This window comes from Mchenga conophoros, linkage group LG8, assembly GCF_057382185.1.
Source record: "Mchenga conophoros isolate Kocher_MC1m ecotype Shallow Benthic linkage group LG8, M_conophoros_male_GT1.1, whole genome shotgun sequence".
Lineage (NCBI taxonomy): Eukaryota > Metazoa > Chordata > Actinopteri > Cichliformes > Cichlidae > Mchenga > Mchenga conophoros.
Genome location: NC_140533.1, coordinates 24,595,676 through 24,619,306, shown reverse-complemented (window position 1 = coordinate 24,619,306; position 23,631 = coordinate 24,595,676). Strand labels below are relative to the sequence as shown.

General features: G+C 41.3%; 1 protein-coding gene across 7 annotated transcripts in view; it reads left to right on the top strand.

Annotated features, from left to right (window-relative positions):
* Positions 1 to 23,631, top strand: part of tanc2b (tetratricopeptide repeat, ankyrin repeat and coiled-coil containing 2b) — a 171,438-nt gene that overhangs the window by 3,052 nt on the left and 144,755 nt on the right. For 6 of the 7 annotated variants that reach the window (XM_085285140.1, XM_085285137.1, XM_085285133.1 and 3 more), the window contains exon 2: positions 15,166 to 15,269. The exons of the other annotated variant lie outside the window; for it this stretch is intronic. The gene's annotated coding sequence lies outside the window, so the exon portion shown is untranslated. The remainder of the gene's footprint in view (positions 1 to 15,165; positions 15,270 to 23,631) is intronic. 7 annotated transcript variants of the gene reach the window in all.

The following is a 23,631-nucleotide window of genomic DNA, read 5'->3' as shown; positions in this document are numbered from 1 at the left end:
GCACATAAAATGCATGTATGGTATTGCTTGTCAAACACAATAAAAACTGCCTCAGAAGACTTTGCCCTAAGATGATGTTTATATGGTTTCAGTTTTCCTGCAGTTATTGCTTTTACTACACATGTGCACAGCTTTACAAGCTGCGTTGATTGCTCAGTCCATTAGTACAACAAGAGTAGTATCTGCCAAGAACTCCACCCTCTTATCCAAATATGGTCACTTGAGGCTCTAAAACAGTAGTGCACAAAGGTTATGTTACCTTGGTTGCTGCCATCTTTTGTATACAGACTTTGGCTACATATGACTAACTCGGGTTTTTACTTTACTTTGCATATATAATAAGTCAGGCTCATATAACAAGTCCTTTTTTAAGGATCTTGTCCTTGTCATTGGGGTTTCATATCAGACTGTTGTAGGCTTGGACAAATAATACATTATTTTTGTTTAATTTGATGGACAGCTCAGTCATACAAATTCCTTTCCCCCCCATATTGACTCTAGTCTCAATGCATTTTAATGTAATTCAGCTGTGGGACATTTTTACAGAGGAGGTGAAATTGACTTCTTCATAACCAGAAAGCCTCTTTCTAGTAGAAGTGCGATTATCGATCTTTCCGCCTAATCCCTCGGCTGAAATGCTTGAGCACATTCGTATTCTGTGGGTCAGTGAAAGTCAGTCTTGGAAATGTAGAAAATCACTGTTTAAATCAGGAGAAGAGGCTAAGCGTGTACAAGGCCAAGCAGTGCTTCTTCATGAAATATTACACTGAATGTAGAAAACATTAGTGCAGAGCACCCCCTCCACAAGTACAGCTTTTCTTTATTTTACGATTTAGTAATGTATAGACATCTGACTAACTCCTGACTTTAAAAGAAGCTGGAGTTAATTAAGAGGCTTCTAACCGCCTGAGAAAGAATCGACTGTTCGACTGTGCTTTCAGATATGAAAAGGTCTGTTGTTTAATGAGGTAAAACGGCTCTTTTGATGTGCATCCACGAGCAAGCCAGACACTACTGGGTGTTGCTCTCTGAGTCTTATCAGCCCTGAAAATGTGAGATTGTTTCCTGTATGGGGAGTAAAGGTATCGTTCTCCGGGATGTTTTGATTCATTTCCCTGAGCTGTGAGGAAAAACGGCACTCTTTATGCTGCTGTAATCAGGAAAAGCAGTCAAGGAAACCGGGAAAGCCTTTTGGGAAAAAAATGCTTGGCTTTTTAGTTTTGGGTACACTGCCATTTATTTGTGTACTGTAGGATAAATGGCAGTGATCATCAGTTTGGGGAAAATGTAGTGTGAAGAGAATTAAAATTGATATTTTGGCTATAATTTATTTCCTTCTTAGCCAGTAACTCAGTTTATGCCCCAAGAGTGGACAAGAAAATCATATTAGAAATGCAAGGCAAAGCAAACCACAGTGAGAGCATTATACACATTACTTTCCATAATGTGTATTCTTTGGGCTAATCTGTAACCGTCTGTTCAGTCTTCTTCTTTTCCCCTCTAACAAGGTTTCTTCTTTATTCAAATTCAGGGTGTTGCATTGCATTTGGGCCCCTCAAGGGTAATTTGCAACTATGAGTAAGGTAAGTAAAACTGACTTGACTTTATACCTGCAAAAAACAGCCTTGGTGTCTCTGTGGATAAAGATATTCCAGATAGTTAGTAAAACACTCTGAAATTGGCTCATTTGGAAGAAACGACGGTGCACTGAACAAGGGACGGAGTCTGCTCGGGCATGTCCCTCATTTCAGTGTGGCCCTTTGATTATGTAATAATGATGCAGAAAAGGCGTCTCCTTAGCACTTTGTTCTTCCTTGTTAGTGACCAGTCTGTGAGGTAAGCCAGGCTGTTTCATCTTGGGCTTTCTGCTTTCCTGTCAGGAAAAACAGTGCTGCGCCTAGCTGTTGGAATCCTTTTGTCTGTACTTTTACTGGGAGTCAGTGACATTAATTGAGTTCCAATGAGGATAATTTGACTCTTTCTCACGTTCACTGTAACAATTCGCTCTAAGCAATGCAGGAAATTGTATAATATACTGTTGAATACGGTAAATACAGACACCTGGATGAAATGTAATGACTTAAAATAGTTGCATACTATGGCATCAGGAGTGAAAAGTGCTCAGCCTGACTCTAACCACATCAGAAGGGAACCAAGGGATGGTGCTAACTTCTCTTTCAACACAAAGTGTCTGTGGTCCTAAAGCAAAACAAGTACTGTTACATTCAGAATTTTCTGAAAGTGCTCTGGTGACATCCCCATTTTCCTGAATCCAAACTGGGAGCTGTTTCCACAGAAGCTGAAGGCTATATTTGGACACTCTAGGAACCTTAAGTAAGCCCCGTAGTCTGAGAGTGAAGTGCTTCGTTGGGATAATATGATACTATAATGGCTTGTCTTTGAGGACTTTATACAAGAAAAGAAGAACAGCAGAAATGTTGTGACAGGTATTTCAGTTATTTACAATCTGGACCGGTTGGATATGTAATGTTTTCTGTGTTCTTGTGTCTGTGAACAGTGTGAAGATTTAGCACAGCAGCGATTAAACAGCTTTGTGTTCATCGTCAGTGTCGTTGTTAAAACATTGATCACAACAGCGTTCCCATAAACACGCGGCGCAAAGAGAAGGGGGCTTCTGACAGATTTGATAACGTGTAAAGAAAGAAAAGAAACAGACTCCAAAGTACATACACAAAGACACGCAGTTATATTTTACAACACAAAAATAAAAGTACAGTGGCAACAAAGCACATTTAAGAACAATAAAAGTAAATTATTATATACAGCAGTAAGATGTTGTTGTTGTACATAGGGGTTGAATGCTGCTACTTTATTGTAATTTAACAGTGAAAAGTACAAGTGTACTCACACTCTGGCTTTGAATAGAAAATTCCTAAATTTTGTCTTAGGAGTCGACTCTGTTGCTGCAGTCGAAGATCAAGCACTTCTGCGCTCTTATTTGTCACAAACAGCCGCAAACGGCATACAGTCAATTTCTGTGGCTTTGTTACTGCAGAAGAAACCACAACGGCAGCGTGGTAGTATTTTGGGAAATGTATTTTGTATTAAAACAGGTCTACAGTTTCATAACAGTCAAAACAGAATAGATTCAAAGAACGGTGCTTGTAAGACTGTCTGTATTTCTCAAACATGTTTTTCGCTCATTGCTCTTTCAGCCCGTCGAAACCAAAAATACAGCTGGATCGAAAGTGCTTTTTTTCTGCAGTGGATGCAATCGGTTATGGTTTTGTAACATTAAATCAATAAATATTGATGCAATGCATTTTCAGCTTTCAACGTTGTATTTTGTGCATCTAAAAGAAGAATTTGCTTATTTGCACTAGTTGATTTTTACCATACACTTACAGCACTGTGGTAACTATGCACGTCTCAGAAGAGAAGGTGTATGACAACATTTGCCGTTTCAAATAAGTACAGATAATGGGGATAAATGGCTGCTTGTGGAGTCAGATATTCATACCCTCTTCTACAGTTTTCTTTGTTTCCCCACCAAAGCCTACATCCTTTTTCGTTGTTGACTTACTTAAAAAAATATAGTAAATAATAAATGCACAAATAATCCTATGTCGAGGTCACAGTCTGTGTGGGCAAAGCATCTACCGATGGGAGCCAAACATCAGAGCTAGCTACTTCTAATAATCACAGTCATCATCATAATGAGAATTGGCTTGTTGGCACACTGTGTTTGCAGCGTAAACAGTAAATTAAAACAATTTGGACGTAGTGGAAAGCCTCACGGGTGCCAGTAAATTTCCTGCAGAAGAATTTCAGTGTTGTTCTGGTGTTTTGGCGGCTCAGTGTGAATGTAGAGAAGTGTCTGTAAATGGCCTTTAAAGTCTGAAAGATGCTGACCTGTTCAGAGTGATGTATTAGAATGAATACCAGAAGCCTGTGCTGGGATGTGTGGGAAGTCATTTCTGCTGCTCTCCCTGTAGTTTGCACAGATATATATCATACTGGCAGTTGCTGCTGTCACTGGAGTCTTTGAGCTTATTTCTGCATTGCAACCTTAATGAAATCAAGTTAATCATTTCTTACTGGTCAAGCTTAAGAAGCACATGCATTCTTTTATGTCTGCTACCTCTTAGATCACGTTACATTACCTGGTTCTGCCATGATGGTCAGGCTTCTAGATAACAAAGATTGGATGTGTGGCTGTATCCAATCAGTCTGCCACTCAAACTTCCACCTGGGAACCAAAGATCCCTGTTAGCCTATTAAGCAGCTGCTTGAGTCAGCCCCAGCTGCTGATGGCAGATGAATGACAGAGTATTTATCAGGCTTGAAAGCCTTGTCTCATAGCTGGAACAACAGCTACAGCATAATGCCAGCAGCTTCGACTTTTAAATGTTGTCAGGAGCAACCCGTGACCTCTAGCCCCTCACTCCAAAGATGTTTAGTTTTAGCGTCTTCACTCTGTCACCTTCTGTGCACACACGGCAAACACATCATCATCCAGGCGTTGTAACTCCTCTACCTTGAGTTCGTCGCTGACAGCAGCTTGCGTAACTGTTAGACGATCACGGGGGTCTTTGCCATCCATCGCGGGGTTCAAAACAAGACAAATAGGGGTGAGCGCCATGTCACCTACTTAATGTTTGTACATTGACAATGTGGCTGCCAAGGCTTTGTGTTGTGATATGTGGGCTGGTGTGAGGTTGTCAAAGAAACACTAGTGCTCTGTCGAATCTAAATAGCTCCAGTATTGTTCTGTGTGGGGAGATGTGCCTCAGCTTTGTGATGAGAAGAGCCATTAATGGGTTAAGTTCATTATAATTTTACAGGCATTTTTGTGTCTGTGGAATATAGTGGGCTCCTTGTTGTTAATACAGCTGCCTTCACTTGCTTTGTGTGCTAAAGCAGGGTGTGACGATAAGAGTAGGAGTGTAGAGAATAGGAGTTTTATGAAAAGTAGCATTGTTGAGAGTCCAGAGACAGAATTGTTGTCAATGATACCCTTTGTATTTAGGAACTACAATGAATAAAATACAGTAAGAAAAAGAATTCCAGTGGCTGGAGAAAATACAGACCAACCAGAACCCTGCTATTAGGGTGCAGACCCATCTCAATCTTGATACAGATACCAATTCTCTAATTGTTATACATGTTGTATAAATACATATGTACAGGTGGTTAAGGTTGTAGAGAAAGTGAAAATGCCTTTGTTTTTTTTGCCATGGTGACGCTGCACCACTGTCTGCTCAGCTGTGTTCATACTCTGCTACGTGTGACGAGTGTTTAACATGGTGGAACCGCTGTGCTTGACAACTACAGAAGCATCTTTTTTTTTATGCTCTGATAAAGATCTTTCATGTCAGTGCTTATCATACATCCGAAAGCACGACAAATAAGGAAAGCATTCTTATTTAAATGCAGTTGGTCTCCACTTAAAGATCAACTTCCTGTGCACCTCTGCATGTCTTCCATCGTTACTTTTGCATGTCCTGTTGCTGTCCATGGAAGTCTCTTTCTTACCACATGTACATCTGCACAGCGTGGACCTCAAACTTGTCCAGTAATATTGAAGATTATCTTAGCAGATCAGAACATGGACCCAAGAGTCATTGGTAGGCCTTGTTGGGGGATGAATAGAAGCACTAGAGGTGCTTCAGAAGGCACAAAATAACCTTAAAGGGGTGCTCTCAGACACATTTTTATGGGTTGAGTCCCAGAACGTTTTGGACTTTGATTTGGCTTCTGACCACATTCTACTGCACTTTAGCCCTAGCCTGTACTGCTCTAACTTTAGTAGTATTTAAACGATTTTGTCAACCCCTGTTTAAAGGACAATAGTGGACGTTTATTCTCAAAGCATTTCATGTGACCTTAAATCTCTCAAGAATGAGCTTAAGTTGCTGAACCCTGACCTCTGGCGTGCTAAATCAGTTGGTGTACCATGGATATTTTGAGTATTTACACATTCCTGTGAGTTGATGACATTAGTTTCTTATCAGCAGTAAGCAGGCTATTCTATTGTATTTTCTGGTTTGCCCAGTTTGTGTCACCAAATCCCTATAATTTCTTTCCAGTAAACAAGTCTTCAGGTTTCCAGTACAGCTTCTGGGTTTCTCTCACTGTCCTACAGTCTGATTCAATATAAAATTGAATGACACAAGGTGTACATTCAGTGGGATTCGTCTATTTTTACTGTCAGATTAAGCAAAAATTGCCTCGACAATTTTTATGAAACCCAGTAGAGCGATGGAGCCTGGGGGGAAAAAGATACTTATGAATTTCTTTACACATTGGTCTCTGTGGAGGACTGTGTACCTTTCATTCCCCCCCCCTTCCCCCTTTTTTCCAGTTATAAATATTGAATATATTTTCGACCAATATATAATCAACAGTGATTAGAACAATTGCAGAATGAGAGATCAAAACAAATCCCTAATGATTTTTTTTCTGTATGCAGCACCAAAGAGTGCCAAAAAAAGAAAATATATTTTTGCTAGTGTATCACAAACCCAGAGGCTTGCCTGGCTTAAGTTGATTAAAAATAGATTACATGCAGCTTGAAAAAAATGTACATAACTTTTAAAAAGAAAAAAGAACAAGGCAGTTCTACCTGCTCAACTGAGATCCATCAACTTGTGTGCAGTAATTGTGGTTTCAATGATACTTGAATGTCAAACTTGTTACTGATACCCAGGAAAATACTTCATACCATTTTCAGTATTACAGGGAAGAAGAGAAAATTAAAGTCAAGTACATACTGTAAATGTTTCGCAGCAATGTGGCAATCAGAAAGCATATAAGTAAATGACATTCTGTGACTACAAGCAAAGTAACTGTTGCGGTGAGACTGATAAATATCCTGGAAGCAAATACATTAGAGGATTACCCGGCAACTGGAGCCTGGAATGTCCACGAGTGACCAGCCTTGAGCTTCAGAGTGATGTGCAACTATCAAATTGCTTCCAGTGTGTTCCCAGCTTAACTGCTGATCGCTTGCAGACATTCCAGGCTCCCGCTGCCTACGATGGGACATCATGATATTGATGCTGTTCCAGTAATCCAATGGTAATTTTTTGTATCTTTATCGATCTACAGGTTATAGTGGGATAAATCATTGTGATCATCGTCGTCACTTGAACTAGGGGGCACTTGATGGTAAAAAAGGTGAATTGTGCAAGAAAGTTTAAATTCCAGTAAATAAAGTAGGCTAAACTAAACATTGTTGAACTTGAGGTCACGGTATGTTACTAAGTACAAGTAGAATAAAAATGTATCTGTTTGAGCTCTAATTGAGTACACAGGAAGGCTGGCGCTGGAAACTATTACCCCACAAAAGCATTTCAAGGTAGTAGTTTGAACTTGTACAGATTTCTGTTGCAATAACTGCATAAAAAATGTTAACGTACAGTATAAGTTTTCAAAAGAAGCAATTTTGTAGACATAATGCTTGACTGAGTATGTTGAATGCACTGCCTTCAAGCAGCAACTGTTGATTGAAGGACTCATAGCTAAGTGAAGTGGCCCTTTCTCTGCTTACTGTCAGTGTGGAGCCCTGTAATGCTATGTGGCACAGCGTGCAGGCTATTTTTAAGACTCCTTTAAGCGAAACTATTGTATTTTACTGAGACCAACATGGGTAAGCCACGCACACTTTGTGAACATAAATTTGAGAAAGGAAAGCACCTGCAGATCAAAAAGATTTTTTCTCAGTTCATGCAAATGTTAGTTTACTGACCACAATCCCTGCAGCTGCATGGGTTTGTCCTTTGCAATGAAAAGTCTCAGCTCTGGCTCTACTGGGGCATGCTTCTACCACTCTGTATTCTTTTTAAAACTTAGAGTAATGTAAGTAGAATGCAAGCTAATCTAACTCTGTATTTAAAGAATCTGTGCTTGTGTGATAAAGCGAAATATTGTGAGTTAACCAATAAATGACCTTCTTTACAGAACGCTGGAGCTCATTTTAATAAAAAGTGGCTTGTTTTCAAGGTAGGGGAGTGGTCTACTGCTTTAGCCTCCAGTCTCCAAAATATGTCCTTGTTCAGGCATGAGGGCTCATTGTGTTAGCAGTCAGGACACACAGTCCCCCCTTGAGTGTGTCTAAAAATACTCCACATCACCTCTGCCCCAAACTACACATGGATAAAGAGAAGCTGCATGTGCCTGGATGAGTGAACATGCAAATACACAGCGCGCAGACTGCACTAAATGCATTTCTCTTTGCGTCGAACACTTTACATCGCAACACTCTCAACAATCTGTACATGTAGCACTGCATGCTGACCTCTGGCATCAACAAGGCAGACCCAGAGGTCTGCCACTCACTGGATATTTTCTCTGTTATCCCATCTGGCACTAACTCCACTTTCAAAGTCAGTCAAATTACCTTTCTTCCCCATTCTGATGCTTGGTTTGAACTTCCTTAGATTATCTTGACCATGTCTATTTGCACTGAGTCTGTGTCATGTGATCGACAAGACTATTGCTTTTTCTGTTCCTGAGCAGCCGAAACCGTACTAACAAAGTGGATGAGCAGATATGCTAATTCTGATATCACACCAATATTGGGCACTATGATCAGTTATTAGATGTCTGTAGAATATGCGATAGCCTAACTAGTTGATTCATGTTGTTTGGACAAGCAAAATCGTTGCTTTTCCCATTTACGTCTCACAGGCACATGTTTCTAATTTTAAGCGATGTGATTTCTGATTGGCAAGATTTAAAGGAAGCATGGCTTACGCAGTTCCTTGATGGCTCTTTATCCAGGGCTGAAAGGACACAGGGAACCAGCCTTCCCTCAAGGTTAGGGTCAGCTACTTTCACAGTGGGCGACAGGAAGCCAGAGAGACTGCCGTCTCTAAACGTCTAATGAGCCTCTAATTGATATCCAGCTGAAAACCCCACAGAGTGTTAATGCCAGTTCCAAGGAAACTATATTATGTCTTGTCTTCATTAAGCAAACAAGACACAGAAGGCCTTGAAGCATACATTTTTAACATGGAGTCACAGAGGTAGTTGGCTAGTGACACGGTCAGTGTTTCCTGTGAGTCACATTATATATACACTGTGCTTTTTCATGTTTATTTTCAGGCTGGAGAGCCATTAAAAGCTGAGAAAATTAGCAGTAACTCTGCTCATTCATGTTCTTGCTTTGGACTGTCAGTCTTTATGCTTCCTCCATGTGTATGTCTGGTGTCTAGATATAAAAAGAGAGGCGGAAACATATTTCACAGGGGGCTCTACTTTAGCTGCAATATTAGCAACTGAGTAATATTTCTTCATCACCCACCCTTTTATGAGATGTAACTGGAGTAATGAGATGAATTCTAAGAAAGGGGCTAATCCTGGGCAATGCTTTAAGCCAGCTGCCTAACCACATCCCATTCGCCATGCTGTGGAGGCTTCAGCTCTTCTGCCAGGACGGCTTACAGACTGTGTTTGCTTAAACGTTTCATTCATCTTGATTAACATCTTGATTATAAGATGAAGCTCAAAATAGCTGTTGCAGACTTTTCAAGCTTTGCTGAGTGTAGACCAGCAGATGGCATGTGTTTGTTTAGGAGGTTCGTAGCATTTTAAACTTGATGTCTCATAATTCAGCGTGATTCGATAAAGGCATGAAACATTGTCATTCGAGCATGTACCTCCAACTCAAAGCGCAGCACACCTGCCGAGCTGCTGTTCAGATGTTCTATTTTTGTTTCCTGTGATAAAACGTTAAGCACATAGGCAGCTGATTTCTTAAGTAGGTGCTGGAGGTGTTTGTGTTGTTTTACAGCTTATACTTGTATATCTAGTTTTGGCTCTTCTGACAAAGCAGTCCAAAACCTTTGTGCTTGGATGGCATAAAGTGCTTTTAAGCCTCTCTCTGATGGCTCCCCACAAGGCAGCATTAGCAACATGTTTTAATGAGCTGAAATCTCGGCACAAGAGGCACCATTTCTCATTTTGGGCCTGGGAATAAAGGTCATCTGTGCTTAAAGGATGCTGAAGAAGGTGAGTGTTGGAAAGAGTGCTGCACCAGTTTAGGATTAAAGGCCAGACTGTCACTTTAGAAATTGCATTTTGGTCTTGGAAAAGTAATGGGGGGGAAAAAGCAACTGTGCAGCACTTACACATCCATTTCAGGGGAAATGCCTTGTTGTCTTCTGATGAGAGTAGATTTATGTTAGAAGTTGTAGATAAAAGACTAATGGGCCTGACTTGCAGTAGGCAGCAGCATTGTCTCTGATGCTTTTTATTTTTGCAGTATGGTGGGTGAGAGCAGGTGATGAAGTACTTTTGGATACAAAGCCTATGTGGTCATGTTGGATTTTTGTACCTATAAATCACCTGCACGTTGCACCTACAAGAGCTCTTTGGCAACACCGAGAGCTGGTTTGGAACTCTGCACTAATTGAGTCAACAGCGTTGCCGACTTTTATGCACCTCAGTGGCTTTATGTGGCTGAATCAGTGGTTCCTAAATGTTTCCACTGTGCGCTTGCACCTGATCGTGAAATATCTAGGAGGGAAGAAATTTCACAGACCGATTTGTTACAACTGTACCACATTAGAATTCACCAACGTCTTTTAAACACTGACCAGTGGTAGCAAAAGTTGAAAAGTGTTGGTTAAATTTATGCAGATGGTGGACGGGTGTAACTGCTATGTGGACAGGTGTCCTGTGTTCATTACGTTCATTATGCACAGCAGCATGTAAGCTGAGGAGGCTGCATGCTGCGCGGTAACAGTGTTTGCTAATGACATGACCAAGGTTTGCAAAGATGCCATTCTAGAAGCAGAAGACACTCAGCAGCCATCTTGGTAACCTCTTCAGGCAGTTATTTCATGTAAACAGGACCAAGGCTATCTAAATGAATGGGGAGAATTCCCTAAGTTTAATTCCAAGAAAAGACTTTAGTTACTTTGGCCCAAAATGAGGTTTAAAACACCTCTTGCCCATTGCAGGTAAACTTCTGCTATACTTATGCAAGGTTTGAAACATTGCAGCTTTACTTACACTTAGATTTAATTACACTTACTTACATCATATAATGAGTAAATTTGCTCATATGTTTCGTGGTTCAGCTCTTGACTGGCTCTTTGTGAACAACAAGTGATAAAGTGGGACCTTTACTGAATGCTACTACAGTTTTCCAGCTGCCAGCGACCTTTCGCTTGACAAGTGAAAGGTCGCTCGGTCGATTCCAGCCAGAGACACAAATCCCTGTGGGGTTTATGTCAGGATGGGCGTCTTGCATCAAACTCTGCCAAATCAAACAGGTGGAGCTACCTGCTGCGGTGACCCCTAGTGGCAAGGGAGCAGCCAAAAATAGCTTCCTATGCTTTGATACCGTGCATCTCACCTATAATGGATTGAAAAAATTCTTTTGTTATTTTTAAAAAGTTTGTTTGTTTCTATTTCTAAAACTAATTTGAATTTCATTGCCTCTTATGTGACCTGAGTCGGGGGCATAAAATTAATAACTGTACCAAGTTTACTCTAAATTAGTCTACAGCGTGTAATTAAAGAGCCCACCATATTAGTTTGCATTGCTTATTCTCTCCATCACCTGTCTTAATTGGTTTTTACTCATTTTAATTGGTGATTTATTTAAATATTTGTAAGTGATGTTAGGTTATCATGTGTTTTTTGTCCTAGATATCTCAGAAATGGAAAATGCGATCGGGGCCAAACGACCCTACTCTCTGAGCGTGTAGCTGCAGGCAAGTTTGTTTGAGTACCCGTTTCTCAAATTGGACAGAACAGTGGCTTCTTCATGATGTTAGCTTGAAAAGGCAAAAATGAAGTGCTAGCCTTTACACAGAGGCATTTGTATTACATGAAAGCTGAAACACTCATGGCCTTTGAGGAGGAGATGAGAGGGAAAGCTTAAATGCCTTATTTATCAGTGAAATGGGGACTTAGTGTGTTGGTCACATAATTTGTTTTGATCTTATTTCTTGGCCTGTTCGGCTAATAACACAGAAGCCCAGCAGACAAAAGAGAATTTACTTTTTATTCTGCCAGATGATTAGGATTTCTGTGGATGTTTTTTCATTTTGTGCACCAGGCTTAGCCGCAACAAGCCGTATCTTTCTAAACCAGACAAGCAGCACAGGGACGTGTTTCGCCCTTCTTTCTCTTCTAATCATCATCTGCTGGGGGGCAGCTGCCCAAACAATGTGACCCTTCTGGATTGGAGTGACAAGGGGAGTGGCTTTCTATGGCTTCTGCTAGCTCTCTCTAACCCCGAACCATTAGCTGTATTTCTGCAGACTGTTTCACTTGCATACGCACTAAACTCGCATAACCAGATCTCCTTGGAAATGTTATGTCAGATAAATTCACAGTAAGAAAAATTGCAGTTAAAAAATAGTGTTTGATAGAGGAGATGACATTTTATTTAAAGATCACGATGTGGGCTTTCATGTTTGCTTTCAGTTAAAAAAGTCAAATGTTACCCCAAGCATAGCATCACAGACGTTATTTAGATTTCCCCTCTAAGCCTGCAAATCCCAGAACAAAAATATTTCTAAGCGTCTAACTCAGAATGATGGAGTTATTCTTACTGCCTCTCATGATTCCTGCTGTAATTTATTTAGACTTTTGGTTTGCTCAGCTTAATTAATGTGTTGGCAAGTTGGTGTAAAACAGATTAAGTCTTATAAAGTGTCCCCTACAGAGAGCAATGTGCAAACTATAATTAGAAAATGGGGGGAAAAAAGTATTCAAACTCTGCGTGACACCCTTGAGAAAACTTGATTACTGTGTTGCCGTATTCTTTTCTGTCTTTTGTGCAGAAATGACCTTCTGTTTCTTTTTCTTAGTTGATGTGGGAAATTTATCTACATTGAGTCTGGAGGATGGCAGCGGGAGACGTGAGAGTTGAAATGGGGACTTCAGAAAGCTTGAATGAAAATATTAAAACACACTGGAAGCTTTTAGGGAAATATTTGTTTCACAAAAACTGGTGCAAGTAATGTCCTCTCTCCAAAAGTGTGTGCTAGTTAAGTTGCTATTGAACATGATTCCATGTAGCTTTTTTGGTACAGTGCACATCCCTGCTATGTTGCATTTGCTGCATGTGACAACCCCACCCCCAACTTTCTGTCTTCTCACTGCTGCTGTCTTAATATAAAAAGTACCCAAAAATCTCTATGGGCCAGTGCAACTTTAAATTGGCTCTGTTATGCCTTTCCTTATTTTCTGTCATATATATATATATATATATATATATATATACTGATGTAATGGTGGGTGCTCAGATTAATCATAATCAGTGTTTCTAATGAGGTCAGGATATGCACAACCAAGCCCTGTAAGCCAATAGCATAGGCTTCAGGCTGCTCTAAATGTTTGGTTTCTGTCAGGTTTTTTATACTCTTGGCTTCATATGGCATCGATTTCAACTCTGGGCATCTCTGGCACACAGCTCTACCAGGACACAGAAATCCTTGCCACTTGCTAGACCAGTAAAACAGAAGAAAGTTGGTTTAGGCCTCAGTTACACAGGCCGAGGGGAAAACGTGTATTTTCCAGCCAGCTTTAAGAGTTTCCTAGAGGTTGGTGTAAGTGAAATTGGTGAAAAAATACAGGGGAGTTCCAAAAACCTCCTTTCTTTGGTCACCCATGGTGCATGGATGACACTAGTGTTCGCAAACACTCATTAACCAATCACCAAACAGTAGAGAAACTTTAAAAAAATGTGCGACACAAAGCAGGAAATGGAGAAAGTTCACCTTCAAAGTAAAGGTGTAGCAGTAAGGCATAACTTAAACAGTTTCACTACCTCATAGGGTGTAGTTGGTGTTTACAGACAAGTGTAGTTCCATGCAAACTATAGGTCACTGTGTCAATCTCCTTAGCAACCAAAGTAATTGTGAGGTTTACGTGCACGGCAACATATATCTCTTTGTAACCAGTTTAATTTACGAACGGCAAACAACCTCTTGTAACCACTCAACAGCTGCTCAGGGAATACAGCCTTTCCCATAGCAACTGGTGCTCACAGAGGGGTCATTAAACCAGTCTTTAGGCCTGCGTTGCTGGTAGATGATATCACAGTAGCATTCAGCAACTGATCGCAACTGGTTGGGGAGTACTCATTTTTCCCTAGCGACAGACGGTTGTTAGGCGGTTGCCAGGCGGTCAGTTTTTTGTTGTTTTTGTTGTTTTGTTTGTTTTTTAATGGCCACTAGGGGGAAATACCTGAGGTTGCAAAAACACCTCTGGATGCTCATTTTAGGTCATATTAAGGGAAGAAAAAGTTAACATTTGCAAAAGTTGGTTACACTGAGTGTTTAAAATTATTATCCAGGGCATTATGAATGTTTTGTCCTCAGTTTCTCTCTCATGTCTACCCCATGCTTGACACTCCCCAACGTGGTCCACCTTTTTCATGCTGTCTCGGGTTAAAGGGTTGGGGAGGGGGGGGGGGGGGGGTTCAGACAGTGGATGAGGTGAGAGGCTGCACCAAGTCCCCGTTAGAGATGCATAAGTGTTATTTTAAACTGTGAATCATGCAGGGATACTTTTGTAGAGTGTAAAATAAAAATATGAAGTTGGAATGAGCTCAGTGGGTCCCCTGTAGCTAATAAATGCTGCCGAAGATTACCGTACTTATGAGCATTAAGGGGGACGCAGTATGTGATGTAATGTAATGTTACCACTGGGTGGCCTGTGTGTATTAAAGATGTTAATTTAAATGCTCGACACTGGGAGCAGCCAAACAATAGCCGTTCACATTTACATCTCTCCGGTTCCCACTCATTTTCGTGTTAATCACATGGCTGCTAACATCACCCACACAGATATTTCGGTCCCTCTCTCCCCCGTCCTTAACTCAACATCTAATGACATAATCAGACTTTCGGTCAGACTACTTAGAGCCTCTACATCACAACTTTCAAAGCAGTACTTTATGTCAGATTCCACCCTCTGTGGAATATGACAACTGTCTGCTGTCCCAGTCCGCCCTAACAATCAGGCCTTGTAGCCCCGAAAGCTGTTTGTGTTCTCTGTTGGAAAAAGATCCACAGCAGAGTGAACAGTGACAGGTCAGGCTGTTCACTCTGTGGACTTGCCACTCCACTGAGTCGGATGTCAAATAGTGTCTGCTGTTTCTCTTGTGTGTCAATACAAGGCCCTTTCAGTTCATTGCTCACCTTAAAGTGTTTTATTTCACTGTTATTGCCTTTGTAGAGAGCTGCTGGGTGTCCCCTCTGGAGAGGGTTTGGGACTGTGGTTCAGCCCAGCGAAATGTAGCGCCTCGCTGCCCTCAAAGCCGGATTTGTTGTCTGCTCATGGTGAGTCTTCTTAAGTTTCATGGCACAGGAACCGGTGTGTAGCTGGGACCTTTTTACACCTACAGATGCACCACAGAAAAGTCCTGGGGTATAGGAACACTCACAGAACAGTAGATATGTTGTTAAGCTTGCAATGTGTAAGTAGGCCACAAAATGAGAACAAAAACTGTCCTGTAATTATAAAGCCGAAAGCTTTTGTTAGTATACAGAGCATGTTTCTTAAAAAAATGACTGTGGCCTCAAAAAACAGGAACTTGTTTTCCCCATTTGTTTACTTTATTACTCTGTTGTGGTATTGCCATGGGGGAGGTCTTTATCAGGAGGAAAAGCTGTAAAACTACTAAATAAATAAATAAATAAATTAAAAGTGCAAAATTTATGCCCTCCTTCACATTTTCCAAAACTGTCCTGTGGGCCAGATTGTAGACCTTTGTTTGACACCCTTGGTTAGAAGGCTAAACTGGGAGTTAGCAGCTTGCTTGTTTAAGTGGCACTACATTTCAAGCTGCTATATACGGAATGCTAATTCTAGCAAATTGTTTCTTTCAAATTTGTGTTATTTAAAGATTTAGTAGTTGAACATGTAACACTTGTTTTTCAGGAGACGGGAGTTGGGAATGTGAGTTAACTCTGAAAACTCTGTCAACAGGAAATAAATGCATGAAACATAGAGCCTGCTTCTTTTTCACTGTGAATTTCCATAGTCCATACGGTAGAGGTGCTGTCTTCTCTTAAAGAAGCTGTCTATCAAAAATAGTCTTATTTTTCAGAAGTGTCCCGGGTACTGATCGATGCTCCGGCTTGAGGTCATATGTAATTACTTTGAGACCAGCCAGCCATGAAATTGTTGTTTGGGTCTGAAATGGATCCAAAGTCAGAGCAAGACCTTCTGGTGTTGTCACAGTCAGAAAAACTATAACCCACACAGCAGCATGAGGATGTGGTGCGATAATTTCGAGGGCCGGTAAGGAGGTACGAAAATGCGTAATTTGTCAGCGACCTCTGCAGTCTTATTACCAGGACGAAGTGTTGTCTCATCCACGTGCGTTTTGTCCATAGTCCGTTTCGATGTTCAAGTGTGCGCCTGAAGACGAACGACTTCTGTCAGCTGTTAAAGTGGGTTCAGGAGCTCCCAGGCTGCAGAGAGGTATGCAGAGCGACAGTCACTGGCTCACATGTATGCAGCTGTGGCCTGCAAGATGTGAGCAGGCAAATGGAGTGGAAGAGTAGTCCCATTAAACCCTGGCTCTCCTCTGAGAAAGAGGCTAACAGCTCTGAACGCTGGCCTCTCGCTCCCTTGCAGAAAGTGCTGACACAAATTTTTGTCTGACTAAAATGCCTTCTGACCGCATGACACTGGCTCTTTTCTTCTTCCTCAGAGATTCCTCGGCTGTAAAGCTGGGACTGTACAAAAGGGACACAGTCTGCGAGTGCTGTTTAGGAGCTGGCGTAAATTATAATCATAAACTGCTGCAAAGGTCTGAATTACTCACATTTTAGCGTGTGAAGGAATTTCTTTGTTTGAGCGGTTGATTTGATTTATATGCATAAATCTTTTAGATTTCCCCTCTTCTGGACACCCATCTTGGTAAACAAGTCAAAAATGCACAAATCTCGGGGCTTGGACCAGAGGAAGGCTGCTTTGTCCCCCTTTGGCCATCAGCGTGGACCTGTCAGTTTGTGATTGACGTTGCGTGGCGGCTCCCGCGTTGGTCACTGGTGCGAAGATGCAGAAATATGACAACATCTCCGGGCGCATAAAATGCTGGCTTCTAGTGCTTCAATTGTGCATGTCATCCAAAGTGATGTGGTGTTAACCCTCTGGAAACTGTAGGCGTTGGTGGTTTGCACTATATTCTAGTAGCTTCAGTAGTTTTCTATAAGCCTCAGCTCATTTTTACAGTAAAGGAACTGCATTTATAGACTTGCTCACTATAGTATTAGTCATATTTTGATCAGTCACATGCTTTAGGCAATAAATGTCTGCTCAGTGCTCGAGGGGACAATGATGAGAATGATCTGTGTTGTCAAGCTGGTGAAGGGAATCTGCTTGGTCTCCAGTGGGTTGTGTGGGTGGTTAGCTACAGCCCACAGCTACTGAAAGAGAGCTGTGTCAAATCTGACACACTGAAAGCCACAAACGCCAACGCTAGGAGCCAGTTGTGAAGCAAACCAATTTAGTTGCAAGATAAATTCTGTGTACGTTTAGGGAGAGCTGCCCTCGCTGGCTTGATTTTGTTTTTTTGCTTTTTGTTTTTTTCCCTCCAGTTTGTAAGTCCAGAACGGTTTCGCTTTGGGTCGTGTTTGTACTTGTAGTCAAAAATCCATTCAAGATTATGAGCAGATAATACCAGGGATTATTTTCCAAGTAGCTTGAATGTTCAGGGGATATGTTTCCTCCAGCTTGAACATTGCTTTGACTTGAGTATAACACAGAAACCACAGACCTCGGTAGCCAAATAGTCAAAGAATGAAAGAATAAAATGCCTTTCTGGCTGCTGTGAATGGGCTGGTGCATGTCTGTCTTTTTGTTAATGAAAAACAGTCAGAAATTCCTTAACACAAAACCTACCTTACTTCTCATTAAATTCTTGACTTTCCTGATGAGTTTATGATGTTGATCATTTTTTTCAAGTCTTATACATTAATTTGTAAATTATCAACCTGTTTAGACACCCATCAGTGCAGCTAACATTCTGCATAGTGCCATATATTTTCCTTAGGTTTTCAGTCAGATCCACCACTTCCATGTGACTTCCTGGATGAGTGACGTTTCTGGCACTGAAAACGCTACGTCCAGATGAACAGAATCAACTTTTTGGGATTTTCTTACCTGGATGATTGAGCATGCATCAAGACTTCTTGAATGTGATTCCTTGCATCATGCCATGATCAAATTGCATATCTTGAAGCATTAAAACAGAAGTCTAAAAACCAATAAGTGCTGTGACGGTGGATCTATCAGCCCGCACAGCCCATACGATGGTGGCTTAGTTCTCAGCACTGCTCCCTGGGTTCAAACTGGGGCAGTTCACTGTGTGGAGTTCGTGTGTCCTCTCTGTTTTTGCATGTGTATCCTCTGGGAGCTCCTGTTCCCTGGGGTGCTACACGGTGGCTGTACACTGCTCCTAATACTTTGGATGGATTTAATGTTTAGGTTTCCCTATGAAAATAGATAAAGGATAACTCGCCCTCTATCTTACCTCTGTGCTTGGGACAGCTCTAGCTTAGTCATGCTTGCCAGCTAATGCCGTTGATAGTTAAGCGGGAAGCTGGTGAGGGATTACATAATTGTCTCTGCATAGGTTATTTCAGCTGAAAAGCAGAGGAACAATCCTGGCTGAAAAACACACTTGTAAGAAATCTCATCCTCTCTTTCATTTACCTTGTGGACAGGTTAAGAAAAACAACAGTATAGTTTTTTTGTTAGACTCTATTGTCTGCACTGCTGGTCTGGCGGGGGGTGTGGGTGGGGTGGGGTGGGGGGGTGTCTGCTGATTTGGATGCTGTTAGCTATAATGTACTGTAATTGCCATGCAGCTCATTGAGCATTTTAGGCCAATGGCTTTGAAGCTGGACACATTGATTAACTCTGGATTTGGTGGTTTGAGGTGAGAGGGAGCTGCATTGGCTTTGAGCAATGATTCATTCGGGGGGTGGGGGCATATTGGAAGTTGTACATGAAAGGGCTTTTTATTCTCATGTCCTGTGAGGATTTCTGTTTTGGGGTTTTCAGTAGAGTATACATATATTTTTGCAAGACCAAGCATACATATATTGACATTTTTGTCATCCACAGTCCAAATAACAGAAGCTATGATGGACAGATGATGGTGCTATCATGGTAACGGGTAGATGAATTATCGTTGGTTATATTTCTCATTAGAAAAAATATTTTTTGTTATGAAAGAACGTGCAGTACTGAGTCTTACTTTGAAATTATTATCTTCCATGGTAGCAGTGGCAAAGAGAAAATCCAGGTTAGAGTTGCTAAAAGCCTTCATTTTAACAGCTGACGTAGTCCGCTTAAAGCCGTGTCATTAAGCATCATAATGCTGCCCGGCTTCCAGTGGTCTCAACAGTGACCACAGTGAACTAGCCAGGCTCCAACACAGGAAATGAAGGACGGAGAATTCAATTTGTGCTAATGTACGGTTTGAGAAATAACATGGCGTGAACAGCATGAAAGCAAATGTGCATTGTAGTCTAGACTGAGCTGTACCACAGTTTCCTTAACATTTTTTTCCTCATTTCAGTTCATGCATAATAATTATGAGGAGGGGGGGGGGGGTCATAAACTCCTACCCTGTAAATCATAATCTTTTCAGTCAGTGGCCCAAGTCCACCTCAATTTGCCCTGTGTAGTTTATTGTATTGTGTTTGGACGTAGTGCAACGAGACCACGGGAGCATCTGGACTTTTTCTTGTAAATGATGCTGGTGAGGTGTGTAGTCGGACCAAAGTTTTAAGAATATGCAGACTATGTAGACATTTCATGCGAAACCTCATCATCATTGCCAAGTCAATCATGGTTTATCTTCATCACAGTATTTAGCGGATGTAATGAGTGCATGGGATTGCCAATATGCCTTAGACGCAGAGGTAAACAGAGACATCCAGTTATCATCTGGGCTGTTGGGGGAACTCTTTTAAAGTGAGTTTCCTTTGGGACCATTCATGCACAGGTTTGCTCAAATCCGCTCCTCCCCTCTCATCTATGCCAGCCATCTTTGACAGCTGGGCTCAGCTAACAGCTGCTGCCCCTCCCCCAGAATCTAACTGTTAAACAACAAAAAGAGTTGGCGGCAACTGTGCTTTGTAGGAGAGCAAATTATCTTGTAGATGCACAGAGTGTGTGTGGTCCCTCTTGGACGGGGTTGCAAGGTGTAGATTGACCTTTTTTAAATGTATTACACTTTCATTCTCAGTGTCTTTCAGTGGGGAGTTTGGTAGGATTTGATAAGTAAAGCAAAGCATTTTTGGAAAGAAAAAGATTCCCTGGTGTAGGAGAGAAAAACATCCGGTCGTAAGAGATTTCCAAACTTCTGTGATCTTCACATAGCCAACGCTTATCTTCTCGGTGAAACACGGGACTTCTTATGTTATCCACCAACACAACTTCCATATATGTGGCAGTTACTTTGTGGAACATGTGTCCGTTGTTGAGGCTATTCTCTTTCTGGCAGTCTTCCTTTGTAAAGTTCAGAAACTAAACTTCCTTGTGAGGCTGTAAAACAGCTTGTGATTTATTTTGATGAACGGAGCTAAGATTACGCTTTCACATTTTCCAGGTTTTTATGCAAAGATGTAAAGATTCCTGCAACACTAAGCAAAATCACTACCGCTGTAGTAAAATGATGCAAATGGGGAGTATTATTTACTCAAGCATAATAAAGTTTTTTTGTTCATAAAAAGGTCATAGACTATTTAATTTTGTTTTATTTATACAGTGGCAATTCTCAATAATTTCCTTTACTGTACAAGGACTAATTATGTTCAGATTATATTTGTAGTGATGCTTATTTCAGCCAGGAACAAACCCTGTTTTTATTCTGATCTTGAGGAGATAAATGTGATGGATATCATTGTGATTTATGCAAAGGAACATTTTTCTACGTCTTCACCAGTTTGTGATCTGAAATTAATTTAAGGGTTGGGATTGGTTTAGGTAAACATGCAGGCAGTTTTATTTCCTCGGTAGCAGCTCCACTGGCTACTACATAAGCTTGACTGCTAAGTGTGCTCTTTTGTATCACCTTTTAACCTTAGGTTATACAAGGTGCTTCAACAGCCCACACAGCAATGCAAGGTGCTTGTCTTCTTCTGAGGCACTTGACTTTGGTCCAGCAGGGTCATTAGTGGCCCTAGTTCCCTTTAGTTGACTACACTGGAAGGGTTAGGGGGTCAGCAATGCTCCTCGAGGACCTTCCAGCCTTCCTCCCCTCACATATGATGACAGCCATAGGGGATGGAGAGCACACGAGAAAAAACGCACGGGACAATAAATGACTGCAAATGCATTAGAGATTCTCACACTGGAATAGCAACAGGGAACAGAAATGATGTATTAAATGTGTTATTTTATTCCCCCCCCCCCGACCACAGAATCCCACCTGGCTGTTGCGATGGCTTTTTTTTTTTTTTAATAAATTTTTGGGGCATTTTTTAAAAGCCTTTGTTGGACAGCTGGAAGCAGACAGGAGAATGAGGAGAGCGCGCAGGAAATGGTCTGTAGCAGAATCAAACTCAGGCCCCTGCAGCCTATTGGCATATGGATTACCTGCTCAACCAAGTGAGCTATAGTGGTGCCCCACGATTGCACTTTTTAAACACATGGTACTCAAAGAGGGGCCAGGGAACCTAAAGGTGTCTGCAACCCAATGGCAAGGGATGCTTTAAAAAAATAGTTATAAAAATTGTGCTCTAATATTTAAAACAGTACATGATTACAGATGGAGACCATTTATGCTTAGTCAATAGAAACTGTGATGCACAACAAATTATATTAAGTATGTTTAATTGATTTAAGGATTATGAGGGAGTCCCTGAAAAATGTCCATAAGGTCCCCAAAAACCTAGAACTGGACCCAGTATGGACAGTTTGTGTAAGGCTGGTGCAGTGTGTCTCCAGATGAACCTTTTTCTTTTGCTGAGGTTGGCAAGGCCTACATCAGTGTGCTAATGTGGAATGCTAAGGCGTGGTGAAAGATTTGTGACTTTGAGCAGAGAGGACGGATTGGAGGCGATGCTACATGGTTCCATCTACATGAGATTTCTGCACCCTCAGCTTGTAGGGAATCACATGTCCACATTCAGAGACATTCATACGTTATTGACCGCTGATGGCTGTTCAGCAGACCTCATCCAGGGACAATGCTGTATTCGCATTAATAATACAGTGCCTCATTTTCAATTAAACAGAGTGAAAAATGCTTTTTCTTGTGCGTGAAAGCTCATTAATTTCCACAGCACATCCTCATCAACCCAACAGTCTTAATGACTAAAGACAAATAATTGTGACGCCACAAGAAAACAATCAGTCATTTAATGAAATCACTTGCTGTATAAGTGTCTTTCAATTAAAGCTCCTTAATGCATTGCTGCTGAAGTGAAAATGACATGCGTGACTGCCAACGTGTATGAAAGTGTTCATAAATAAAATATGTCCAATTTTCTTTGAAGCCTGGATCGTTTTTCTGTGCGAGTGTGGGAGTAAACCAAAGCTCCGTCTTCCCGAGCCACCAGACGTGATTGACACACTGTGATCTAACAGACATTTATTGGTAGTCATCAGATTGCCATCAGGGGTCAGGGGCTAGCCAACGTGCTAATTGGGTCTTGGTTTGCCGTGTCTGCACTTTCAATCAAATGTCAGTCCAACCCGTGACAGAGATCTGGTCGTGGGATGAACTGGAAGAGCAAGTAATTTAAGATGTTTTCTCTCCCTCCCACACTTCCTTCTGTCCTTTTGTACTCTCTGCTCAAAGCTAGATTTATAGTTACAAATGGCAACCTTGAAGGCACCATTACCCTTGTGAAGCCCACTAATGCCTTTTTTTTGTGGTGGTATATAGATGGCTCAGGACTTAACAATCTGGAGGATAAAAAGGATTAAGTTAACTTAAATTTTAAGTTGGTGATAAAGCTACATATTTTGTTGCTGATTACATAAAAAGGAGACCATGTCCCTGCAATCTGACACTGGCTGTTTAATCACAGTCGTTTGCAGGTTGACTGCAAACGCATCTCCTGTAGAAACTGTCTGTGGATGACATGAAAGGTGATTAGAGAGAGGTGCTGCTAATTCGCAGTGGACAAAAAGTTCTTCACAGAGTGAACATGAACGTGGTGGTGGCATACATGATGATACAAAAGTGGAACAATGCATAATACATCAGAGCTCAGTCTCTGCTTCAGTGGAGCCCCGTTTATATCCACGCCAGTGTAATTTGCAGACTTATTTCCCCAGACGTGAACAAAACAGAGGCTGTTGTCAACAATCACTTTTGACAATTGGATCTGTTTTTCTGCCTTATTTATGAGTGGATAAGCTCAGTAAATGGGAGAAAGTAATTTTGCCAGCACCAAATGTCAACGTGAGTACCCCTTTGACACACCTAAACGACTCTCTCTGACTCTCTTCTTCTGTTGTGTTAAATGGCCTTTCCTTATTGATCGGTTCTGTTCTTGTCCTGTGGTTTTGAAACCATACCCTTGTCCTGAAGCTCTGATAACATTCTCCCTATACCCCTGGGACATGTTGAATACCACACATGGACTGTCTGTGGGTTTTCCTGACGTCACAGGCACTATCTGTGGATGCCAAAATTAAAGATGGACACTTAATTTTACCTTCGTTGTC